Consider the following 10,247-nt stretch of genomic DNA (forward strand, 5'->3'; position numbering starts at 1 on the left):
TGTTTTCTTAGTGTTCCACTTGCAGTACCAATATTGATTTGTGTTGTGACCTAAACTAAGCACTAATATCTTAATCTTCTCTTCAGATAAAAAAAAAATGTTGGCAATGTGCTCATTAAAAAGGTCACAGTTAAGATTATTATGCAAAGTGTTTTGATGTGCTTGAGTAATGAAGAAATATAAAGCACTGAAGAACACAAGGTATCTGGTATAAAGCCAGCAGAGTGTAGCTACTTTTAACACATGCCTCTATCAAGCAGGCTTCTTAGAAAGTAAATAGATTGTGCTTGCCAGGTTGTTCAATTTTTGCTCTATTTGAGTAAGATGTAGTTCAACAGTATGGTGACTGATAGGTAACAGTTTATTTATCTAGAAACTTGTGTTTTTAAGGAACCTCGAGTGTTTCATTGAGATTGTGCCCTGTATCATTGTATCTCACTGGGTGTCAGCTGCTTGTTCAACTATGAACTTTGTTTCCCAGTTGTTGGGGGAAATAATAGGACTTTAAGCAGATGTGACATAGGAGCTTCCTCATCTGTGATGGAAAAGTGGGAAGAAAAAAAGAAGTAAAAAACATTTACTACTATGTTTACTACTTGGCTGATGCCTCAGGAAGATGGATGGATGTGTGAAGCTCATCTGCTACTAACTTGGTAACTTTAAATGTTGATGAGACTCAGTTAGGAAGTCTTCTGTGGTAAAAGGTACCTTCTGCAACAGCTCCATAAGTTTTAAATCCCTATATAAAACATTTTCCTGTTTGTGGGCACAAAACCGTGCTGCTGTGGTGTGCTGTGCCACCGGCCCTGGGCACAACCCCAGCCACAAACCCGCCTGCTCCCGTTCTGTTTTTGCGGGGCCCTGTGGCCGCTTCTGTTGCTTGGAGGCAAAAATTCCTGTCAGACTTGGGCTGAGAGAAATTATTTCTGCTAGTGGCCGTGTGGGCCGGGCTGCTGCCTCACCCGGGCGAGGAGTCCCCGGCCGGGTGTGTTTAACCACGAGCACGTGTTGGCGCTTTTTTTGTGCTTTTTTTTGTGTGTGTGTGTGTGTTTTTGTGCTTTTTTCCCTCTTTCCCGCCCCACTTTCCCCCTCTCCTTCAGGAACACCCCGGCGAGGCGCCGGCGGTCGGGGGCTGAGAGGAGCGGCGCCGCTCGGGAGCCTCTAGCCGAGGGATGGGACCGGCTCCGGCTCCCCTCAGGCCTCTCCGGGCAGCCCCGGCCCGAGGAGGGATGCGGGGGACCCCGCTTGACGGAGCAGGACCCGGAGGGACGGAGGAGCCCGGCCGCGGCCCGCCGCCCCCCCCCCTCCCGTTACTCACCGGTCTCCGCCGGGCCTCCCCCCCGCGCCGCCGGGGCCGCCATTAAGGTCGCTGGCAAAGCGGGACGCCACGGCGCTGGGGAGCCGCGGCGGTGCTTCGGGGAGGTGTCAAGAAGCCGCCCTCTGGTTGGTGGAATCCCGCGCGGCCGTCCGGACGACGCTCGGTGATTGGCGGGGAGAGGGTGGCGCGCGAAGCTGAGCGGCGGGTCGGGATAGCCCTGAGGCGTGAGGTGAGGGCAGGGCGCCAGGCGCAGGGCAAGGCAGGGGGTAACGAGCACAAAAACGGGGTTATCTAACGGGAAGTGGAAGCCGCTGCACAATCTGGAAAGGAAATCAGAATTGATCATTTTGCCTCTGTCTCCAGAGGTTTGGGGTTTGTTTTCTGAACTCAAGGTGGGCTGGCTAAACTGAGATGTCAGTCTTTATTCCTTTCCTGTGATTCTTTGCTTGAATTGTCCCAGGTTGTGGTGCCACTGTCCCCCTGTGGGGTTTGTACAAAATTGATGTTCGGTACTGTGCTAAAGTCCAGATGCCAAGCTCTGATGCAATTGTTTGTGATTTTAAAGTAAGGAGTTGCACAAAGAACACGCTCTGTGCTGTTCCCCCTGCAGATGAAGTTTTGGACGAGAACGTAGTATTTTGGGAGAGCGCTCTGCTCCTCGGACACAGCCTTCCCTCACAGGGTGAGTTAAATAGACGTTGGACTGCAGGAGTTCTACACGTTCGGTTTCAGCTCTTTTAAATAAAATGTAAATCCTAGGAGAACGAAGGCCACAAATCTCCTGGATTTCCTGAGCTTGTAGTTACCCTGAACAATTTCCTAGAATCAGAAGAATAAAAATAAAAATGTGGAACTCTTAACACACTTGAGTGACACTGTGAGTATTTGCAGTGCCTTAGAAGGAAATAATGGAAGGTCTGGGGAATTTTCTGGTGTAATTTAGACAGTATGAGGAACAGGAAGAGGATAAATGAGTTACTGGAGCTGTAGTAGCGTAAGATCATGAGTTGTACTTAGTGCTGCATGAGCATCTTGTTAGTTCCTCTCTAGATTATTCCACCCCATACCACAATAAAATCTATTTAATTAGTAGAATGTTTTAAATAAAAGGTCAGAGTAAAGTTACATCTTGAACAGAGATCCAGAGTCTGGATTATTTTGTCTGACACAGATTCCCTGTGGGTCTTGAACAAGCCACTTACAAAACCTGGTTTTGCTCACAAGCATTCTGTATAGAATTTCTACTATTAAGACATGCAGTTTTAGGGACGAAAGGACTGGACACTAAACCTATTTTTGTCTTTATTTTTTCCTTGGTAAACTTGGTCTAACTGCTCATCTTAGAGTGATTTAAGGACATAGTGCTTGTAGAGCATGTTGAGTCTGTGAAAAACATTTTCAGAACGGTATTACAAGGATGCTTGGAGCAGTAGAAGCACCCCTGAATTGGACAATGTTGCTAATAGGTTCAGAAATAGAACACGTGTCCAGAGAGCACCTTTCCCATTAATTCTAGTACTAGATGACAAAAGGAAAACTCAAGAAAATGCTCTCTCGCTTCAGAGACTAAGGTGGGATGATTTTTAAATCTGAACTTCAGTCTAAAGGCCTGTTTTAAATGAAAATGCTCTTCTGTTACTCATCCTCACTTTTTCTTATTACAGAATTGCGAATGAATGTTCTGAAGGTAGACAAGATAATGGTATTTCTGGCTGTTTGTGGTAATATATTCTGGGATGGAAAGCTCAGATGGGTCAATCTTGCCTGCAAATTAGTATCGCTTTCCATGCTTGCTTCAAAATAGCTGTTAAAACTGTTCAGTGGGTGCTTTGTTCCACGTCCTCGTACTTCTTGGAATTGTTTCACCCTGTAAAGGCATTCTATGTTAGTTGGGAAGGAGTTAAATTTAGATAAATGAAACAGCTCCTGCAAGCCCTTGTGTATACTCTGGAAATGCTTAATTTCATGCTTACCATGTCTTCAGCGCAGGAATATGCTGTCTCCTCTTGGGACCACAACATATGGGCAGAGATGTGGCTCAGTTTGCAGTAAGCTTCCGCTTCTGAATGGCTTGCCGTCCCTGACAGATCCAAGGGAACTATTTGACCTCCCTGCATGTGCCTTTCAGTCAGTCCTCCTCAGTGTGCTGCTGCGGGTAGAGCAGACATGAGAATTTGAGTAGGAGCACTTTAAAGCAGGTATTGTATGCAAAAAAAAAAAATATCTTTGCTTTTTTAAGTTAACCTCTGGCAAGATGTTGAAGTTGCATTTTAATCAATGTGATGAGTAGCGTTTTGGACCAGTAGTGTAAAACTGAAAAAATAATTTTAAATCACTGAGAAATGTTTATTGTTTAGAAAAGGCAATTGCTGCATGTCTGATTTCTTCCCCCTTTTGCACATTTGATGCCAGATGCTACGAATTAACCCTATTTCTAATATTTTTGTAGTAATAAGAGGAATTAAAAGGGGAAGAAAGATTGTTACAAAACCTATTTGAGTCTTAAATATTTCAAAGCAGTAGTTGACCAACACCTCTACCAAAGCTTGAAGGGAAGACAGTATTTTATTTTAGCTAAATGATGTTACTTCCCAGCTCCTTGCCTTTAATAAATAAGGGAGCTGTACATAATTCAATGTCTACTTATTTTTTAAAAAGTGAGATACTATATTCCTCTAAAGAATGAGATTCAGCCTTTTAGTAATAAACAGCATCTGCTTTGTTTTGCCTCCCAACTGAAAGGTAATTGAACTGACAATTCCAAGCTGTCCAGAAAATGACAGATGACTGAATTGGGAGTAGGAAGAAAGCAGAAGCCCTTTTGTACTAAAGAAAAGGAGATGGCACACTATAGTTGGGTCTGGTTCCCTTTTACAGATTTCTTTCAGAGCTTAAGCAGCTCTGGGTGACCCCAGCCGACTCATTTATTGTTTAATTTCTTAATGCCAGCAATGGCTATTACAGTTCCCAGGTAGAGCAGCATTTACTACATAGTAATTTTTACAACAGTCTTGTCCTTTCTTTGTGACCATAGAGACGTGGTATGGAAGATAATCTGCTCTTATTACATTCTCCCTACTACTCTGATTTCTTGTGAGACTCCTGGGTGGTTTTGGTTTGGACTTTTTTTTTTTTGCTACTTTTGAGTCTAAGCTAACTTTTTTCCTCCTGGTCTATAAAAGTCAGAACAGTCCATGTTTGTGTTGCGTGGTGATTAAGCTGCTTCACAAGTGCTCTTGAGATCTATACTGAGTGAAACGTGAGGCTGTTTTGGCAGATCAGCTGTTCTGTCTGGGTCACAAGCATCAACACTTATTAACTGCATTTGGACAGATTCACAGAAATAGACAGTTGTGATAACATTTAAATGTGTGAGAAAGCCAGAGCTGAACGCTGGATGGTTTCTGAACAGGGAGAGGTGGCCGACAGTTACAGCAAGGCTTGTAAGAACTACAAATTCTGTTCTGAATGCTGTTGAACATTGTGGCATTAGTTTGTTGTACGGCTTTGAACAAGCTCCCTACTTCCGTTCCCCTATTTGCAGAATATGGATATTTGTCTTGTGTGTATGCATGGACATCTATATCCCTTTGATATTTTTGCCTTTATCACTAACACAACTGCCAACTAAAATGAAACTAAGTATTTAGTATGTAGTGAAGTAGTTGTTCAATCTGTTTGCTATCCTGCTTTCCAAGGAATAGCTGCAGAAAACACATTTGGATGTTTTTTAATTTTGCTTTCTGATCCTGTTATTAGCACTCTCTCACAACGTTACAGGTAGATCTGAAGAAATATTCTAGTTACACCAGAAACCTCGTTCTTTGTTTTTTGATAAACTCTGCTAATATTGGTTAAATCTGGTGGACTCCAACAAGGCCGAGCTTGTTCATTGACAATTCTAACAGTTATTTCTGTCTGTAAGTGTCTGCAGGTTTGTTGCACGTGGTGTGACTTTCAGGCTAGAACCTAGATGCTAGGCTTTCCCAAGGTATTTAGTCTCACTAGAGCAAGTCGTTCTCATTTCTGTTGTTGCATTAGGTGTTTGATGAAGCGACTTCAGCTCCAAACATCTAGCGAGTGGAGTAGTTTGGGTTTTTATGGTGAATGTCCCAGGCTTGATTTCTCAGGCTGAGGCCACCATTAGGGTTGATGTGGGAAGGTGATGTTCATGGACAAATCTCAGCAGCCCCATTCCCAGCATTCCCTCCTTGCTGTGCTTACATTCCTGGCATTCCCCTATTTGCCGCACCCACTTTAGTCCTGCTCCTTGGAGGTATATAGCAAGTTAATTCTCCCACAGCTGCCAGAACAGTCTTATGGCATTACATTTTCAGCTTGCCAGAAAATTGATCGGGACTATCTTGAGTTGTCTAAGTCTATTCTACATTCCGTGTAGCAGATTGTCTAAATAGTTTGCAGTGGGAGGAAGCTTTCTCTCTGGGTTCGTACATCAGGCTGCTTATATACAGCTACAACGAGACACAGCATGATGCTTTGTGAACTGCAGAAATATAATGCAGAATCATGATGTGAACTTTTGCTCTAAAGGTGATTGGAGCCAGTCAAGGTTTTGCTTTCAGAAAAAAAGTCACTACAGTTCTTTGAAATCAGGAAATGCGTCAGAGAAAGAAAGGTGCATATTAGCATTGTATTTAATTATGCTTACTGTGCCAGAATCAGTTAGAAAATAAACTCATTGCAAAAGACACAGCTCCTAAAATTGGCAATTGTTTATTGTATTGTAGTTCACGATGATAGCATATTCTCCCGTCTGAGGAGAACGAGGCTAGGAACAAACATAAAGACTGCAGAAAGGATGAAGTGAGAAGACTGCAGAAAGGATGAAGTGAGAGATCTCGGAGAGCTTGATTAGGAAGGAAAGTTCTCTGCCTGTGGTTCAGAAGGCACAGAAGCTGAAATACAGTGGAAGGTAGGCTTAAATCGCATAGTTGTAAAGAAATTATTTCTGAAGTTAGTCAAGAAGGTGACTTTTCTGTGAAAGAACAGTACTGATGAAGCAGGGATTTAACCAAAGCTTCCAGAGTTGAAGTTCCCATGTTAAAGCTGAGATGTGGTCTGATTCCAGCAACCAACAAGTGGTTCTTACTCATGCTTAAGGCAATTACACCCACCCCATATTCTCTCTGACACTGCCAGAGAGAATGTACTCAGATGTTAGATTTCTCTTTTAGAGTGATTAGAAACCTGAAAGAATTTGACTCACACAACTTCCCATCAAGTTAACATCTACAAATTATGGCTGTACAAATTAAGGATCCTATGTGTTGTTTTCCACTCGGGCTTGGATTTTCCTCGTTGAAGTCTCTGCTCCATCTGAGAGATGATAGCTTTCTTGAGCCCCAACAGTCTTTCACTATCACCAGAAAGATTCTGCTGTAGTTAACTTTGCTCATGATGTCTGTGGAACATAGAGACCACACTAGCTCATTCTTTCATTACCGTGTCAGTTCACAAGCTTTTAACTTGTTTGGCAATAGAGAGAACAGATATGAATCAAAGCTAGAGCAAATATTTTCTGACTATGAACCCTCTCTAAGTTCAGTAGCACTCCCAATAGCTCCCAGTTGCTCTTTTGTTTGAGGCAGAGGCCCCTGGGCTCCAATTTAAGCTCTGATGCTTAGTTTTCAAAACCACCTTTGAAGCTGTGTGTGTTGATGATCTCAGCAAGCAGGAATGAGAGGTCACTTCTTTATTCCTTTGAATGAGAAGAAAGTCTAGAATATCTTCCTGGTTAGTACTTGGCTTCTTGCATCAGCTCTACAAGGAAGTACACTTACTGCATCCAGTAGCACTAAGATGGTGACAAAAATAAGGAATGTGTGCATTGTCTGTTAGTACATATCACATTTGCTTGTCTGGAGGAGTATTACGTTAAGGTGTATGCAAAGTTCATGCATTTGCTGTGGCACTAGAAATAGTAACCTCCAGATGACAGTGTGATTTCTGCATCCTAATAATGTACAAGTTTCCACAATGATTAAATTCCATGGCAAGGCCACAGACATTATTAATGCAGCATAGGTTAAAGATGGTGGTGTGGTAAGGCAGATACCACTATGGTTTGTGTTCAGTAACACTGCCATTAACGTAACTGCTGTTGCTAGCATTAAACTTCATGTCATCAGTAACTACTGTCTTTGGTCAGTAATACTGTATTAATATAAACATACCAAGCAGCAATTTTAAACCTTAAATGGCTACTAATGCAAAAATAAAGCTTCTAATAAAGCTTCCTTGAATCTATTAATAGCAAAAATCATACATTTCTATCCCAAGACTGCTCTGAGGTGTTTAAAAAAGGATCCAAAAGAAATGTCAGACACCAAGTTTTTTCTTACAACTTCTTAAAATACTCAGAACTACTCTTAGATTGATTTTATCACCACAAATGGTCATAGAAAAGTCAAGCTATTCCTAGACTACAGAAATGATTTGAAATTGATCCTCTAGCAAAACAATGCCTGTCTCTTCACCCTTGCTTGCAGCTATGCTGGGATTTCAGCTTTTGCTGCTGTGAAGCTGCACCGTATTTGTACAGTAAGGTGTATATATTTCTAAAGCATTAACTTGTTGGCAAGGAGGGGGGGGCATCTACATTAATTGGTTTACAAACAAGTATATCAGCAACTTCTTTATCAAGAGTATCTTTCTATAGCACTTTGATCTCTATTACTAAAATCTGTTGCTTGTTTGGTCATTTAGGACTGCCCTTCTAGTCAGGCAGCTGCAGCCTCTTAAAGTAGCTATCGTTCAGCTGGCAGCTGTTAGCCATGTCTGGCTTTTCAAGTCCAGCTAAAAGTACCTGCTATAACTTTTCTGTGAAGATGTTATTTAACTTTCAGAAGGTTTACTAAGAAGTTCTAAATCCTTCATTTGAGGTCATATGTGAAACCAGAGACTCAGTAAGTCTGTTCAAGCAAGAAATACTGGGGACTTGAGGTATCTTGGAATCTAGCTCTGATTTCAGCGGTCTTTGTGTCATCCTAGTTGAGTCACTTCTGCATCCGCAGAAAGAATGTCTGAGATATTTGTAACATCTTCAACTGCCATAGCTCTCTTTCTCTACCCTTTCCAATTTTTGAATGAAGTATTAGGAGAATTCATACCTTCCCCTAACATCCAAATCTGGGAAGAAATTAGAGCCTCTTAAATACAATGCTATTAGAAGGAGAAAATGATCTTGCAAAGGGTTTAAAGCACAAATTTCATCCAAAAATAACCTGTCATGAATCTTTATCGGGCTGCTTAAGCATTTAGAATGAGCATGTTACCAGACAATGTTTGCAGAGTATGGTTTGCAAGCAGAATTGCATGAGGTAAGCATATACATTTTGATGTTATGCTAATGTTGGTGTGGATGAAACCATGACACCCCACCCCCTTCAGAGCACAGCTGGGGAGATCAACCAGTGGTGGTTTATTTTTTTTTAAAAAAAAAGTGGGTTTATTTGAAGGCTGAAAATACACAACTGTCATAAAACAAAATAACAATTGTGTATGGCAGACTAAGATGTACTGTTGAACCCAGTCTTTGGTCAGAGTAATTCTAAGCTTAAATGAGCAGAGATGTGATCTCTGCAGCTTACATCTTGATAACTGGTACGTGCTATAATTAGACCCCACATTCCTAGTTTCCCCATTGTTTCAGGGAGTGGGGGAATAAGGAGCAAGCTATTAAAAACAAAATTCTATAGTTGGCTTGTGGCTATCACCGCTTATTTCAGGTGGGTGGTAGGAGCCTGCTTGGTGTGAATGCCTCCTTTCAGGGGGATGGAATCATTATAGAAAGCCTCTCTTTTAGAAGCTAACTTTCCTCTCTAGAGCAAGAAGAGAATGTTTTATGTACTCTTTACCAAGGAATTGAGGCCTGATATTTACCTAAGCAACTGTTTTACCATAGTGTAATTACAGCCTTTTAAAGCTAGAAGAGCGATAGGAGGGTCATGTAGTTAAGCCCTGGAATTAGATGCCTGTGCCATCTGAATTTTGCCCTCTGTGCATGTTGTAATTGCAAAGTGTGATCAGTTTTATTCCCTACAGCAAGGGTGTCTTGATCAGAGCTCAGAATAGGTGGCAGCTGCTGCTCTACCAGTTGTGTTCAGTGCTCAGGACTTGATGTGTGAACACATCCTCTGAAAGCTGTGTTCAAACCCAGGTCGGGTAGCACAGCGTTCCTGCCTAGGGGCAGTTCTCCCTGGTTGTTCCAGCTGCATCCTCTACAATTACCTGAAAGGGAGTTGTGGGGAGCTGAGGGTCGCTGTCTGGTCACAGATAACCAGTGATAGGGCTAGAGGGAACAGCCTCAAGTTGGTAAGGGGAGGTTTGGGTTGGAAATGAGGAGACATTTCTGCTCAGAAAGAGCAGTCAAGTGTTGGGATGGGTTGCCCAGGGAGGTGGTGGAGGCACTGTCCCTGAGGGTGTTCAAGGAAAGGTTGGACGTGGTGCTTGGGGACATGGTTCAGTGAGTGATGGTGGTTTAGCGGGTGATAGCGGGGTATTTAGGGGGCAGTTGGACCAGATGACCCTGGAAGCCTGTTCCAACCGTAAGGGTTCTAAGATTCCATGATCCTCAGGGGCTTTCTCCCTGTTAACCCCAGACCCTGCCACCCCCACGCAGTGCTGCAGACCGCCCTGCCTCACAGGCAGTTGGAGACGCAGATAAATTAGGCAAATACTTCGCTGAGGGGTTCCACCTCCGAGCACCCTCACAGGGGGTACCAAACACTTCACGGTTCCCCCCCGCCCACCACCGCGCATGCGCGGAGCCGCGAGCTTCCTCCCTCCTCCGGCCGAGGGGAGCGCGCAAGCGCGAGGCGGCGGGCGGCTGACAGGGGGCGGCTCTCGCGAGATTTGCTGCGGGAACGGCGGCGGCGGCGGAGCAGGCGCGGCGGGCGGGTGGGGGGGG

General features: G+C 43.4%; 1 protein-coding gene and 1 long non-coding RNA gene across 5 annotated transcripts in view; one reads left to right on the plus strand and one right to left on the minus strand.

Annotated features, from left to right (window-relative positions):
* Nucleotides 1-1,454, minus strand: part of TMEM94 (transmembrane protein 94) — a 50,308-nt gene extending 48,854 nt beyond the window's left edge. Inside the window, exon 1 of one of the 2 annotated variants that reach the window (XM_035342066.1) lies at nucleotides 1,319-1,454. The gene's annotated coding sequence lies outside the window, so the exon portion shown is untranslated. The remainder of the gene's footprint in view (nucleotides 1-1,318) is intronic. The other variant, XM_035342067.1, reaches the window with a different exon arrangement.
* On the plus strand, nucleotides 4-6,246 carry LOC118175660. Of its 3 annotated transcripts, none has more exons than XR_004755067.1 (4): nucleotides 4-697; nucleotides 1,884-2,116; nucleotides 3,303-3,516; nucleotides 6,067-6,246. It is a non-coding gene; the product is annotated as an uncharacterized LOC118175660 (long non-coding RNA). The 3 variants fall into 3 exon arrangements; XR_004755065.1 differs by lacking the exon at nucleotides 4-697 and adding an exon at nucleotides 1,342-1,547; XR_004755066.1 differs by lacking the exon at nucleotides 4-697 and adding an exon at nucleotides 1,342-1,481.
* The last annotated feature ends 4,001 nt before the right edge of the window (nucleotides 6,247-10,247 follow it).

The sequence above is a fragment of the Oxyura jamaicensis genome, chromosome 18, assembly GCF_011077185.1.
Source record: "Oxyura jamaicensis isolate SHBP4307 breed ruddy duck chromosome 18, BPBGC_Ojam_1.0, whole genome shotgun sequence".
NCBI lineage: Eukaryota > Metazoa > Chordata > Aves > Anseriformes > Anatidae > Oxyura > Oxyura jamaicensis.